The sequence below is a fragment of the Schistocerca gregaria genome, chromosome 4, assembly GCF_023897955.1.
Source record: "Schistocerca gregaria isolate iqSchGreg1 chromosome 4, iqSchGreg1.2, whole genome shotgun sequence".
In the NCBI taxonomy this organism is placed as follows: Eukaryota; Metazoa; Arthropoda; class Insecta; order Orthoptera; family Acrididae; genus Schistocerca; species Schistocerca gregaria.
The window spans coordinates 248100489-248112071 of NC_064923.1; the positions used below are offsets into that span (position 1 = coordinate 248100489).

An 11583-nucleotide genomic window follows, 5' to 3' on the forward strand; every position below is an offset into this window, starting at 1 on the left:
TCTCTGCCGTCCACTCTCGAACGGCGAGTGGGAACATCGAGCACTAAAATCTTCATGTACTAGCTATGATTTCTCAAATTTTATTATGATTTCTGCCTATGTAGGTGGGCGCAAACAAAATTATCACAGTCGGGGGAGAAGTTGGTTATTGAAGTTTCACGAGAAGATTCTGACCCTATGGGAAATGCCCGTTTTTAATTATTGCCACCCCAATTCACGTATCATGCCCATTGCACTATCTCCTGTATTTTGCAATAATACTTAGCAATACTTCACAATATATATAAATGACCTAGTAGATAGTGTCGGAAGTTCCATGCGTCTTTTCGCGGATGATGCTATAGTATACAGAGAAGTTGCAGCATTAGAAAGTTGCAGCGAACTGCAGGAAGATCTGCAGCGGATAGGCACTTGGTGCAGGGAGTGGCAACTGATCCTTAACATAGACAATTGTAATGTATTGCGAATACATAGAAAGAAGGATCTTTTATTGTATGATTATATGATAGCGGAACAAACAGTGGTAGCAGTTACTTCTGTAAAATACCTGGGAGCATGCGTGCGGAACGATTTGAAGTGGAATGATCATATAAAATTAATTGTTGGTAAGGCGGTACCAGGTTGAGATTCATTGGGAGAGTCCTTAGAAAATGTAGTGCATCAACAAACGAGGTGTCTTACAAAACACTCGTTCGACCTATACTTGAGTACTGCTCATCAGTGTGGGATCCGTACCAGACCAGATTGATGGAGGAGATAGAGAAGATCCAAAGAAGAGTGGCGTGTTTCGTCACAGGGTTATTTGGTAAGCGTGATAGCGTTACGGAGATGTTTAGCAAATTCAAGTGGCAGACTCTGCAAGAGAGGCGCTCTGCATCTCGGTGTAGTTTGCTGTACAATTTTCGAGAGGGTGCGTTTCTGGATGAGGTATCGACTATATTGCTTCCCCCTACTTATACCTCCCGAGGAGATCACAAATGTAAAATTAGAGAGATTCGTGCGCGCACGGAGGCTTCCCGGCAGTCGTTCTGGAACAGGAAAGGGAGGTAATGACAGTGGCACGTTAAGTGCCCTCCACCACACACCGTTGGGTAACTTTCGGAGTATAAATGTAGATGTAGAAGAGATGTCCTTCTTTGAACTTTTTCGATGTCTTCTGCCAGTCCCATCTGATACGGATCACACACTGCACAGCAGTACTCCGTAAGAGAACTGTGTACTATGAGCAGTCTCTTTAGTAGACCTGTTGCAACTTCTAAATGTTCTGCCAATAAATCGAAGTCTTTGGTTTTGCTTTCCCCAAAACGTAATGTACGTGATCATCTCAATTTAAGTTGTTCGTAATTTTAAACCCTAGGTATTTAGCTCAACCAATAGCCTCTATATTTGTGTGATTTATCGTGTAACCGGAGTTTAGCGGATTCCTTTAGGTGGTCAAGTGGATGACTTCATACTTGTCATTCTTTAGAGCCAACTGCCACTTTTCGAACAATACGGATATTGTGTCTACATCGTTTTGCAATTTATCTCGATCATCTGACGACTTTACAAGACGGTAAATGAGAGCATCATCTGCAAACAATGTAAGAGTGCTGCTCAGATTGTCTCCTATGTCGTTTAAGTAGATCAGGAACTGCAGAAGGCCTAACAGTTCCTCAGGAGACGCCAGAAATTATTTCTGTTTTATTTGATGACTCTCTGTCAATTATTACGAACGGTGACCTTTCCGACAGGAACTCAAGAATACACTCGCACAACTGAGGCGATACTCCAAAGTCAAGCAGTTTGGTTAGAAATCGCTTGTGAGGAACGGTGTCAAAAGCCTTCTGGAGATCTAAAAATATGGAATCAATTTTTTTTATGTCGTCTCGTTGTCTCTGTAGAGCAAGAAGAGACTGTTGTTTGGTGGCCGGTATCCTCTTTCTATAACACAATCTGCACATATAGATTAACTGGATTCTGTAATCACAAGAATGGAAAGTTTACTTAACTCAAGATGGTCGTTGCGGTACAAGCTCTTCTGTATAGCCCACGTTTTATCCTCACAGCTGGTGAAGTACAAAGTTCGCTACGTACACTTTAGTGGTTGCTATGTGCTGCCTGTCTCTGAGTTAGCGGCGGAGCTAACTACTACTGCGATCCCCACTGCGCTGTGACGCCGCTGGAACTCACTGGGTGCGACAGACTCGAACAGACTGCGACAGACTCGCCCTCGGGTCCGTGGCGGCGACCCTAAATATTGGCGGGCGACAGGGCGCTGTCGGCGCGTTTCCTACGAGTCTGTTGTTGGACTCTATTATCGTCTCGCAACCTCTTTGACGCATAGTGTGCTGGCGCCAGCTTGCGCCATTTCGGCGTCTTTCGCGTCAATAGTTATGTAATTATGATGAGGACAACATAATACCAGGTCCCCGAGTGATTAAAGTCTCTGATCCGCCCGGGAATCTAACCCAGGCCACCGCATGGCAGTCAACCTGGTTGATCGCAATGCAGGAGGCCTGGAAATCGAACCTAAGTCCCTGCAGGGTAGACAACCTCGCTGACCATTTAGCCACTTTTCATTTCGTGTGGATGGGGGTCACAGGACATGTCTTTAAGTTCGTCGTTGAATACTTCTCTCAGTCTTGTTTACTGAAGAGGGCAGCCTGTCCTTTAAGCAACACTCTTAGCTACTGTGCCAGCGCCATGGAGGTGGACATGCGACTCCCAAATACATACTTCTTCAGATGACTGCCTGCTACCAGTTCAGCATTATCTAAAGCAGTCCAAAGTGACCATTGCCTTGTTCTAAGGGGATGACTAATATCCGGAGGCGGTGAACTTATTTGTATTTGTCATGTGTAGTTTTCCCGTTTCTGCTCTAAACAAGTTCAGGCGAAATCCGGAGTTCTTCGTAGCTCCACACTGGTAGTATTTTGGAGCGTCAGTTTTGTATCAGTTGCTTTGCTTCGCCTAGTTATTATTATTGTATCTTCTGCCGTATCCACACTGTATATCAAAAGAAATTTTGATGTAAGTTCCATTATTGGATGGTGGTTGTCGTTTGTAGCAAGCCATAAGGCAGGGCGCTTTGAACCGTAATTTTACTTTCAAAATCTTTTCTTAGGGAATTTACTTTATTTACTAGAGATTTATCAGGAACATTAACACATTTACTCACACTAGGTGAGTGTGGAAGTAGTTGTCAGGGAGTAACTGCAATAAAAGCCTTTTCAAAACAGATTTAAAATTTATAAGCAGAAAAGCACCCTCGAAATATCAAGATAAAATTTTACTTAGAGGCAGAAAGAACAATATTGACACTATGAGCCTTCGGGCCGAGGAGCTTGCCGCTCCCTTTCAACACGGTAGTCACGACTGCTCACAACAACCTCTGAAAGACTGCACTGGTGCAAATCTGCAACACACCAGTTTACTTTAAACTAAAAATTTTAACAACTCACACAAACTCATTAACTATGCACCCTGTAGGAAGAATGGAAATGGTACAAACACTCACACTAAGAAATTATTTGCCTCCGAAAGTGCAATTTGTTTTTAAAAGGGCTCTTACGGTGGAAGGGTGGCAACTTTATATAAATGACTATTTAAATAAAATCCATGAAATTCAGACTTACATAATATTCACAACATGCTCTACATTACACATATACCGCCTCGCAAAGTGATAGGCAAGATAAAAACATATTTCAGGAATTCGGCCTTTACACCTTAATTCTATAAGTTAACACCGAATCCGACAAACATGACAGAGGCAGCTATTAACGTATGGCAGACAGACAGACACTAACTGCCTAACAAATGCGGACGAGAGACAGACGAGCAAGCTGGGGACGAGGGGCTGACCAAGAAACACGTAGAAGTTAACAAGTACACGAAACAACACATCACGAATCACTTAACTTCTAATAAACTGCGATGTCTGGCGAAGACCTGGCACAGGAACCCCAAACGCCCTCCCGAACCGTGCGCTGCCAGCCGCTACAACGGACACAGAAAGGCGCGCCCATCTCCGTCTCACGGCGTCGCAGCTCGCACCGGCCAGTCCGATTCGTGGGACTCCTGTTGCTCTCGAGTCGACAGCGAAGCCACTACCCCTCGCTATACGGCGCGGCCCACTGGCCTGACGTGGCGACCTCACATGCGCCGACGCTCAAGGCGGATAACATCTTGTGTCCCAGTGCGCGACCGACCAACCGGTCGATCCGACCGCCAATGACCATCGCCTGAACGAACTTGAGCAGACTGGCGGCCTAAACGTCGGGGCACACACGTCTGGGCCGTGTCCGTCGAGTGACAGCCGTGCTCCGGTCCGTTCCTGCAGGGGCCACACATGACCGGGACACGTCCGCGTCTTTGTTGTTCCAGTAGTGACTCGGCCGCGGTGATCTGTGTTTCTGTTTGTCAAAGCTGTAAAACATGTTCACTAATTTTCGTAATAGTGAATTAGGACTCATAGCACTTGCTTTAGACGAAGAGGAAAAAGAACGAAGGCAAACAAGAAGAAGAAAATTATGAATCCACAGTGCCTGGAAAACAAGACCAGTTCAGGGAGAGTTTCGAACATTATTTTCTCATCATATGGATGATGAGACTAAGTTTTATGAATATTTTAGGATGACGCAGTACACCTTCTGTGAACTTTTAAAGAAACTAGAACTAAGACTGAGAAAAACGACACTTTCTGGAGAGTAGCAGTTTCATCCAAAGAATGACTGGCTGTTTTTTTTTAGGGTAGGTTAAAGAAAAGTAGACAGAATACAAATAAATAAGAAGTTTTAAGGACAGCATTTTTATTTTATTACTTTAGTAATTGAAAGATAAATACATAAGTTAGTAAATAATACAGTTAAATTTCTACTACCCTAACAAAAACAAATGAGGACTATTCAGTGAATTAGTTTCTGAAGCTGATGAGGTTCCAGGGGAACTTGGAGGATGATGGCTTTGGTTATTTATATACGAATTGTGGGAATCCCTTTGCAGATCCAAAAGCTGCAGTGTAGATTCTGTTGACTCGTTTTCCGCAGGTGAAGGATACGGTGTTGAAACAGATTTTGCTGGGGAATTGGAGGATGATGGAGTGAATTGCTGAACTGATACGTCATTCATGAGTTGCTTCAGTTCAAAGCCTTGTACAACTGAAAAAAATCCTAGTTTTAGCTTGATGAAAAAGTAGTGGATGCAACGATTTTAGGACTGGTGCTATACCAGCCAAAAAAGCATCAACTGGATTTTGTATTTCTCTCTGTTTTTCAGCTTTTTTTCTGCCAAAATGTAAGCCATGAGCTTGCTTGATGCAGATTCACGCTGAAATTCTCGTTTCAGTGGTAGTTTCATAAACGTATTCCTATTTGAAGTGACGGACGAATGAGCTGAGGACGTCTGGGAATGCCGAGTGCGCTCTATCAAATTATCTGTTTCACTACCCTGGGTTTTAATGATCCATTCTTCATCTGCAATGTCTTCTTGTGTAGACTCTTTTTCGTTTTCAACAATAGACTGCTCCTCTTAGGTATCTGTATTTGATTCTTGTTTATGCTCATTATTGACTTGCGTGTAAGGAGCATTGGAAACTTTCTCGTTCTACCGTGGAAGGTAGCAGGAACTTGAAGAGATCTTCATATTTATATTTATGTTGATGAACAGCAGCATGTCCTGAAACAGTTTTCCTTTTCTGCAGGGTCTTTCTTAGTTGATCACGAACAGATGCCCTTTTTTTTTGCATTCCTCTTTTCCACCTGTAGCAAAAATATTTTAAATCGCGCATTTATATTACAAGGTTTAAAATGCTGCAAATATTTTATAGATTATACAGTATTTCTGATCTTATACAGTTCAATTTTTGTTCAGGTTCCTTGCTACAGGAGATCCCTTTAAAACTATTTCCTTCGGCTACAGGTTGGGAAAATCCACAGTTGGAGCTATCGTCCATGACACCTCTAGAGCAGTTATAGATTTAGTGTTAGAAGAGATGATGCCTGTGCCGAATGAAGAAAAATGGAATGCTATAGTTTAGGAGTTTTGGACAAAACGGCAGTTTCCAAACTGCATTGGATCTTTAGATGAAAAGCACGTAACAATACAGGCTCCAAACAACTCAGCAAGTCTCTATTGGAATTACAAAAAAAAACATATTCCATTGTGCTTCTTGCTCTGGTTGACCCATGCTATAATTTTATTGCAATAGACGTGGGAACGTACGGAAAAATCTCTGATGGAGGCGTTCTAGTAAATTCAAACCTTGGAAAGTCATTGGAAAACAATACGCTTAGCGTCCCAAAGAGTAAAATTTTACCCGGAACTGATGTTGAACTTCCAATGGTAATTGTATGCGATGAGGCTTTTCCTCTCAAAACATACTTGATGCGACCATATCCTGGCAGGAACTTAACAAATGACAAGGCTATATTTAATTATCGTTTGAGTCAGGCAAGAAGAATATCTGAAAATGCATTCGGTACATTGCAACAGAAATTTGGAATACTTAGCAGAATCCTTCAGGGAGATCCTAATAACCTCACAATGATTGTAACGGCTGCGTGTGTACTGTACAACTTTATTCGAAAAATGGAAAGTTATAGGGTGCCCGAACAGAGGATGGATCAAAAGGAAACTGCTGAGGGATCTGGAAGATCATCAAATCTTCTAAACCTACGTCGAATTCGTGGGGGATCAACAGATGCTGCATTTGGTGTACGAGAAAAACTCAAAAAATTCCCGAGTTCTCCACAATGGACTGTGGAATGGCAAGAACATGTCGCCTTGGCGATATAACGATGACATAAACCAAACATCTGTTTGTAAAATAAAAAGTAAATAAATATCTTCTGGGCATTAAAACTTGTATAGTTTTTATCTTACCTTTGGCTTGTAGATCTGTTGCAATTGTCTTTCAAACTCTGTCTTTGTACTCGATGTTCCTGTAGTTTTCACTTCCCTGATCGTAAAGAACAGGAAACTTACGAACTTCTTCTATTAGTCGTTCCACATCCGTGTTTTGAACACAGAACAGTCTTTCGCAGTTGCTCAGCTCACAAGACAGTTCTACCATCAGGCCGCGTTCGTCACGGCAAATCCCGCCCGGCCCGGCCCCGGCCCGTTGACGTTCCCCGTGCACGGCCCGGTCAAGTGGGGCCCGCTACATTTGTTTTGATGATTTATTTCGTTGAAACTTCCTGGCAGATTAAAACTGTGTGCCCGACCGAGACTCGAACTCGGGACCTTTGCCTTTCGCGGGCAAGTGCTCTACCAACTGAGCTACCGAAGCACGACTCACGCCCGGTACTCACAGTTTTACTTCTGCCAGTATTTCGTTGTCCGGGTGACGGCGCATACTCGGACGTGTCTCGGCACGGACACGGTCCGGACATGTGTGTCCCGACCTTAATACATACTAGCACTCCGGACGACAGACAGCCACTGACTGCCCCACACTGACCCGGCTGACCAACTGACCGACTCGCCGAGACTGACAGTATGCCTCCTTGGCCCCAACTGACTAGACTCGCCAAGACTGACAGACTGGCTAACTGCCTCCGACTGACTTCCACTAGCGAGCTTATCGCACCCCTTAAATGTAAATGAAGAGGCAACCTTTCCCCTTTTCCACCTGCGGGAGACACCAAAGCTGCGATTGCCACTGCGGCGCCACCGCCAGAAACGGAGGGCGACTGCTTTACAATACGCGCTGCGGCGCGTTGTTCAGAACAGCAATTTTTACCACGGCTCACACTTATATATTGTTCTTCTGTGAAGGGTTTGCTCCTTGATAGGCGTGTGTTGGTAAGTGTAACACACTTTTATTTCACAGCCAACTTCCACCTCTATGGAGCTCGGAATGCGATTCCTCAATCAGATTAAATACAAGCATTTATTTAGCAAAATCAGATCATCTGCATTTTGAAAACATGTGTTTGAAAACGAGGAGCTGGCAACACTCTCACATGGTGCAGAGCATCGAAATGTACAGAGGAACACGTATCATCCCACAACACCATACCAGCTGTCAAAGCTCACTGAGTAGACTGCTGGGAAATCAGTCCCACATCCACCATGGAGCTATAGTTGTAATCCTCGTCATGTTCCGTTTTTACTTTTTAGACATCCGTTCCCTAGTTCTTGTCGTTTACAAGCAGGACATAAATTTGTCAAACGACAATAGCTTAGCACATGACAGTGGGATCCATTAAGCTGTATGCACGTGTCTACTAACCATAACTGGGTCTGTGAGGTTCATGTAGGGCGACTTCCCGATAGATTACAGATGGTGAATACGTCGAAATACTTTTGGTGCTGGGTGCATCCGATAACAAGCTGCTGCTGCTGTTCGAGAGTATCATGCATGGTACCCTCGAAGGCGCCAGGCTGATAACAATGAAACGCCTTTGGGAAACCGGTAATCCTCGTGAACAGGTAAGGGACAGAGGTCGTCCAAGGATTAGACATACTCCGCAAAACGGTCTTCAATCACCTTGGTGAAGTACACGTAACGTTAGCGACAGCCCCGGACGGTGCACAAGTCCTGCCCAATCACCCCCCTCCACACCAATCCATATCCTAAGCTCCGCCCGTGGTCTGCCGCATGTTCCAACATCAAAGTGATTCGTATCACAGATATGCCAGTCATAAGAAGGGAGAAAATCAGTAGTTAGTACGAAATACAGTTTTACCAGTACCATTGTGAAAAGAATTAGAAATATGTTCATTGAATATGTGAGTTGAAAAATCATCAGTAAGAATGAAAAATGAAAATGGTATCCACACTGTCTTTTTTTTTATCTCATGAGCTTTCATCTGCACTATATCAAAGAATCTGACATTTGTTAACTGCAGTGAGCGCAAATTTCCGTCACCTCGCGTAGTGTAAGAAATTCTGTTGGGAAATATTAATTGGTAGTATCGCCAAGGATGCTGTCCATTATCTCGATTGTCTAAAGTCAATGTTGTGCCTAAACAAGGCAAAGTCGATGTCTTGGTTTGTTTCTGATTACCTCATGAAGACTAAAGAATATAAGAGTGGGATTATGTGAAATGCGTAATGCAAGCGGTCAGATATTTATACAGTGACATTCTTCATTAATATTTGCCTGTGTAATGGGTGAATTTTTACTTGTGAACTTTTATGGCTGCTTGCGTATAGCAGACACAAGATTACTTTGAGTTATACTTCAATGTTTGAGAGATTTAGGGCTGCCTATTGTTAAACATATGTACATAATTTCGCCAGTGTCATTCCAACACATCGTACTTTAATGTCAGTTAGATATCAGTTTTGATAGCAGTTGGCCACAGCAGTCAAGATTAGGTACATTGTGTATGATAACTTTATTGAGAGTGCATACCTATGTTTCATTTTGACAGTATTACACAAACTGCTAAGAAGTAGTAACAGCACAACACTGCTAGTATGAACAACCGCAGTAAAACAAAAAACGACGAACAAAAACACGACAGGGACGAGGACTACGGACTACCAAAGATCATATTGATGCGCTCTTCGTTGGGTTGGGGGGGGGGAGGGGGGGTAGATGTGGAGGGGGCTTAATGGGCGGGGCTTGTGCAGATGTCCGGGGCTGTCGCTAACGTTTCCTGTGAAGTACCCGTGATATAGTTCCAAGTATCTCTGAGACTAGCTGTTGGAATGTTGCACGATGAACTGCAACCATCTCATTACGCGTTAACTCAACACTGGCGGCCAGAAGACCGCATTCGACGAATACAGTTTTGTGAATGGCTTTGAACCTAGTGGAAGGTGATGAATAGTTTATAAATAATGTGATATGGACTGACGTATCTAGCGTTACTCGTAAAGGTACTGTCAACCTCCGCAACAGCCATCATTGGTCGGAACACACATGCCACCTGTGAACGTGGCTTTCAGGCACGCTTTGGCATAGACCTGTGGGCTGGAATAGGGGGAGGAGTGTTTTTGGGTCCTCACCTATTGCTGGATAAGTTGAATGCGTTCCTGTATCGTACGTTCCTTTGCACTACTTTGCCTGATGCATTAGAAATGGTTCCACTTGTGGTTCGACAAAAGCCAAGGTTTCAGCACGACGTTGCGCTGCCACACTTTGCGCTACCTCACTTTGGAATGAATGTGCGCAACTATTTAAATGATGCGTTTCCAGGGAAAGGTATTGGTCATAGAGGTCCAATGTCCTGGTCTCCAAGTTCCCCGGACCTTAATCCACTCCATTTTTATTTAAAGGAGCAAGTTTACAGTTCTCCACCAGTGGATGTACACGACCCAATAGCTCTTGTGCCTGCCGCTTGGACAATGATGGATGCACGTGAGTTGCGTAGTGTCTAGCGAAGTATGATCCAGCAAGTGGCGAAATATTTTCAAATGCAAGTTGGTCGCTTTGAGCACTCTTTCTAAAGTGACCGTTGCTCTTACATGTACGTACCGGTTGTGTGAAGATAAGCCTGGACCTCAAACGTACATAATGGAATTATTGTGCGTAGCATAATGTGCAGTCTAGAGTTTTTGTACAAAATTGGATACAAGCGATGTTTCTGTAGACACTGTTATTTTCTATTGGCTTTATTTGTTTCAAGGACGAAACGACGTAGTTGTTTATGTCTGTAAGAAGTATATGTTACGTCTTAACGTTTGCATATAGGTAACAGTAACTGAGGCGCCTTGCTAAACCCGCAGGACAGGACAGGTAGTTTAAGCTGTGGAAAGGGGCCAAAATAAGCGGCTGTCAGTTACACTCGAATATACAACCATTTATTTGATCAAACATTACAAGAGCCAAGAAATTTAAAAAAAAAACCACAGATTTAGTTTTGGAACTTAATCAGCGGATGAATGCGCCGTACAATCTTATGTCTTAAGGGCAAGACCACTTTAATTTAAAAACGGCTGAAAGCAAATAGCTTAAAGCTCAACCAATATCAGAAATTTAAAAGGCAAAGCCTTATCTTAAAAGAGTTCCTTAATAAGGCTGAAGGCCCAAAGAATCTGACACTTTAAGAGCAAACAACTTAAATTCAAAATCAGCTTAAGGTCCAACACTTACGACTCAATAAGATTAACTTTAAAAATGCCAAAAGTCTTTACGGTAAACTTCCTAAATTAGGCTTCAGGCCAAAACCATCTAACACCATAAGGGCAAAACAACCTTAATCTAAAAATCGGCTAGAAACCATACAAGTACAAACAACAAGAACAAACAAGAAAAGACAGTACACCCAAGGTCGCTCAGAAGTTCCGAGAGTCGGCCTGGAATTCAAACACTAATGTCCGCTTTGGTGAGACAGGCAATCGGCCCAACCATTGCCGATCCGACGACAACCCAACCGACAGACAGTCAACGGACCCACCGACAAGATAACCTCCGCTTCACCTGACCAACACACAACAGGAGTTCATGGAACGACATAGAAGGTATTGGCGCTCACAACCAATTATACATTGAGCTGTCAAACTACACACCGTGCTGGACAGCGACAACGCGACGAGGAAAATACACTACCTGAATTTACGTCAAAGGCCAGGGAAGGTAACTGGAATGTTAACGGCCACAAGGCAGAAGATTCCGCTGGTGCACTTCAATTCAAATAACCAAGTAC

The 11583-nt window shown here is 43.4% G+C and overlaps 1 non-coding gene across 1 annotated transcript; it reads right to left on the reverse strand.

Annotated features, from left to right (window-relative positions):
* Positions 1 to 7196: 7196 nt before the first annotated feature.
* Trnas-cga (transfer RNA serine (anticodon CGA)) lies at positions 7197 to 7271 on the reverse strand. The gene has a single exon. It is a non-coding gene; the product is annotated as a tRNA-Ser (tRNA).
* Between the last annotated feature and the right edge of the window lie 4312 nt (positions 7272 to 11583).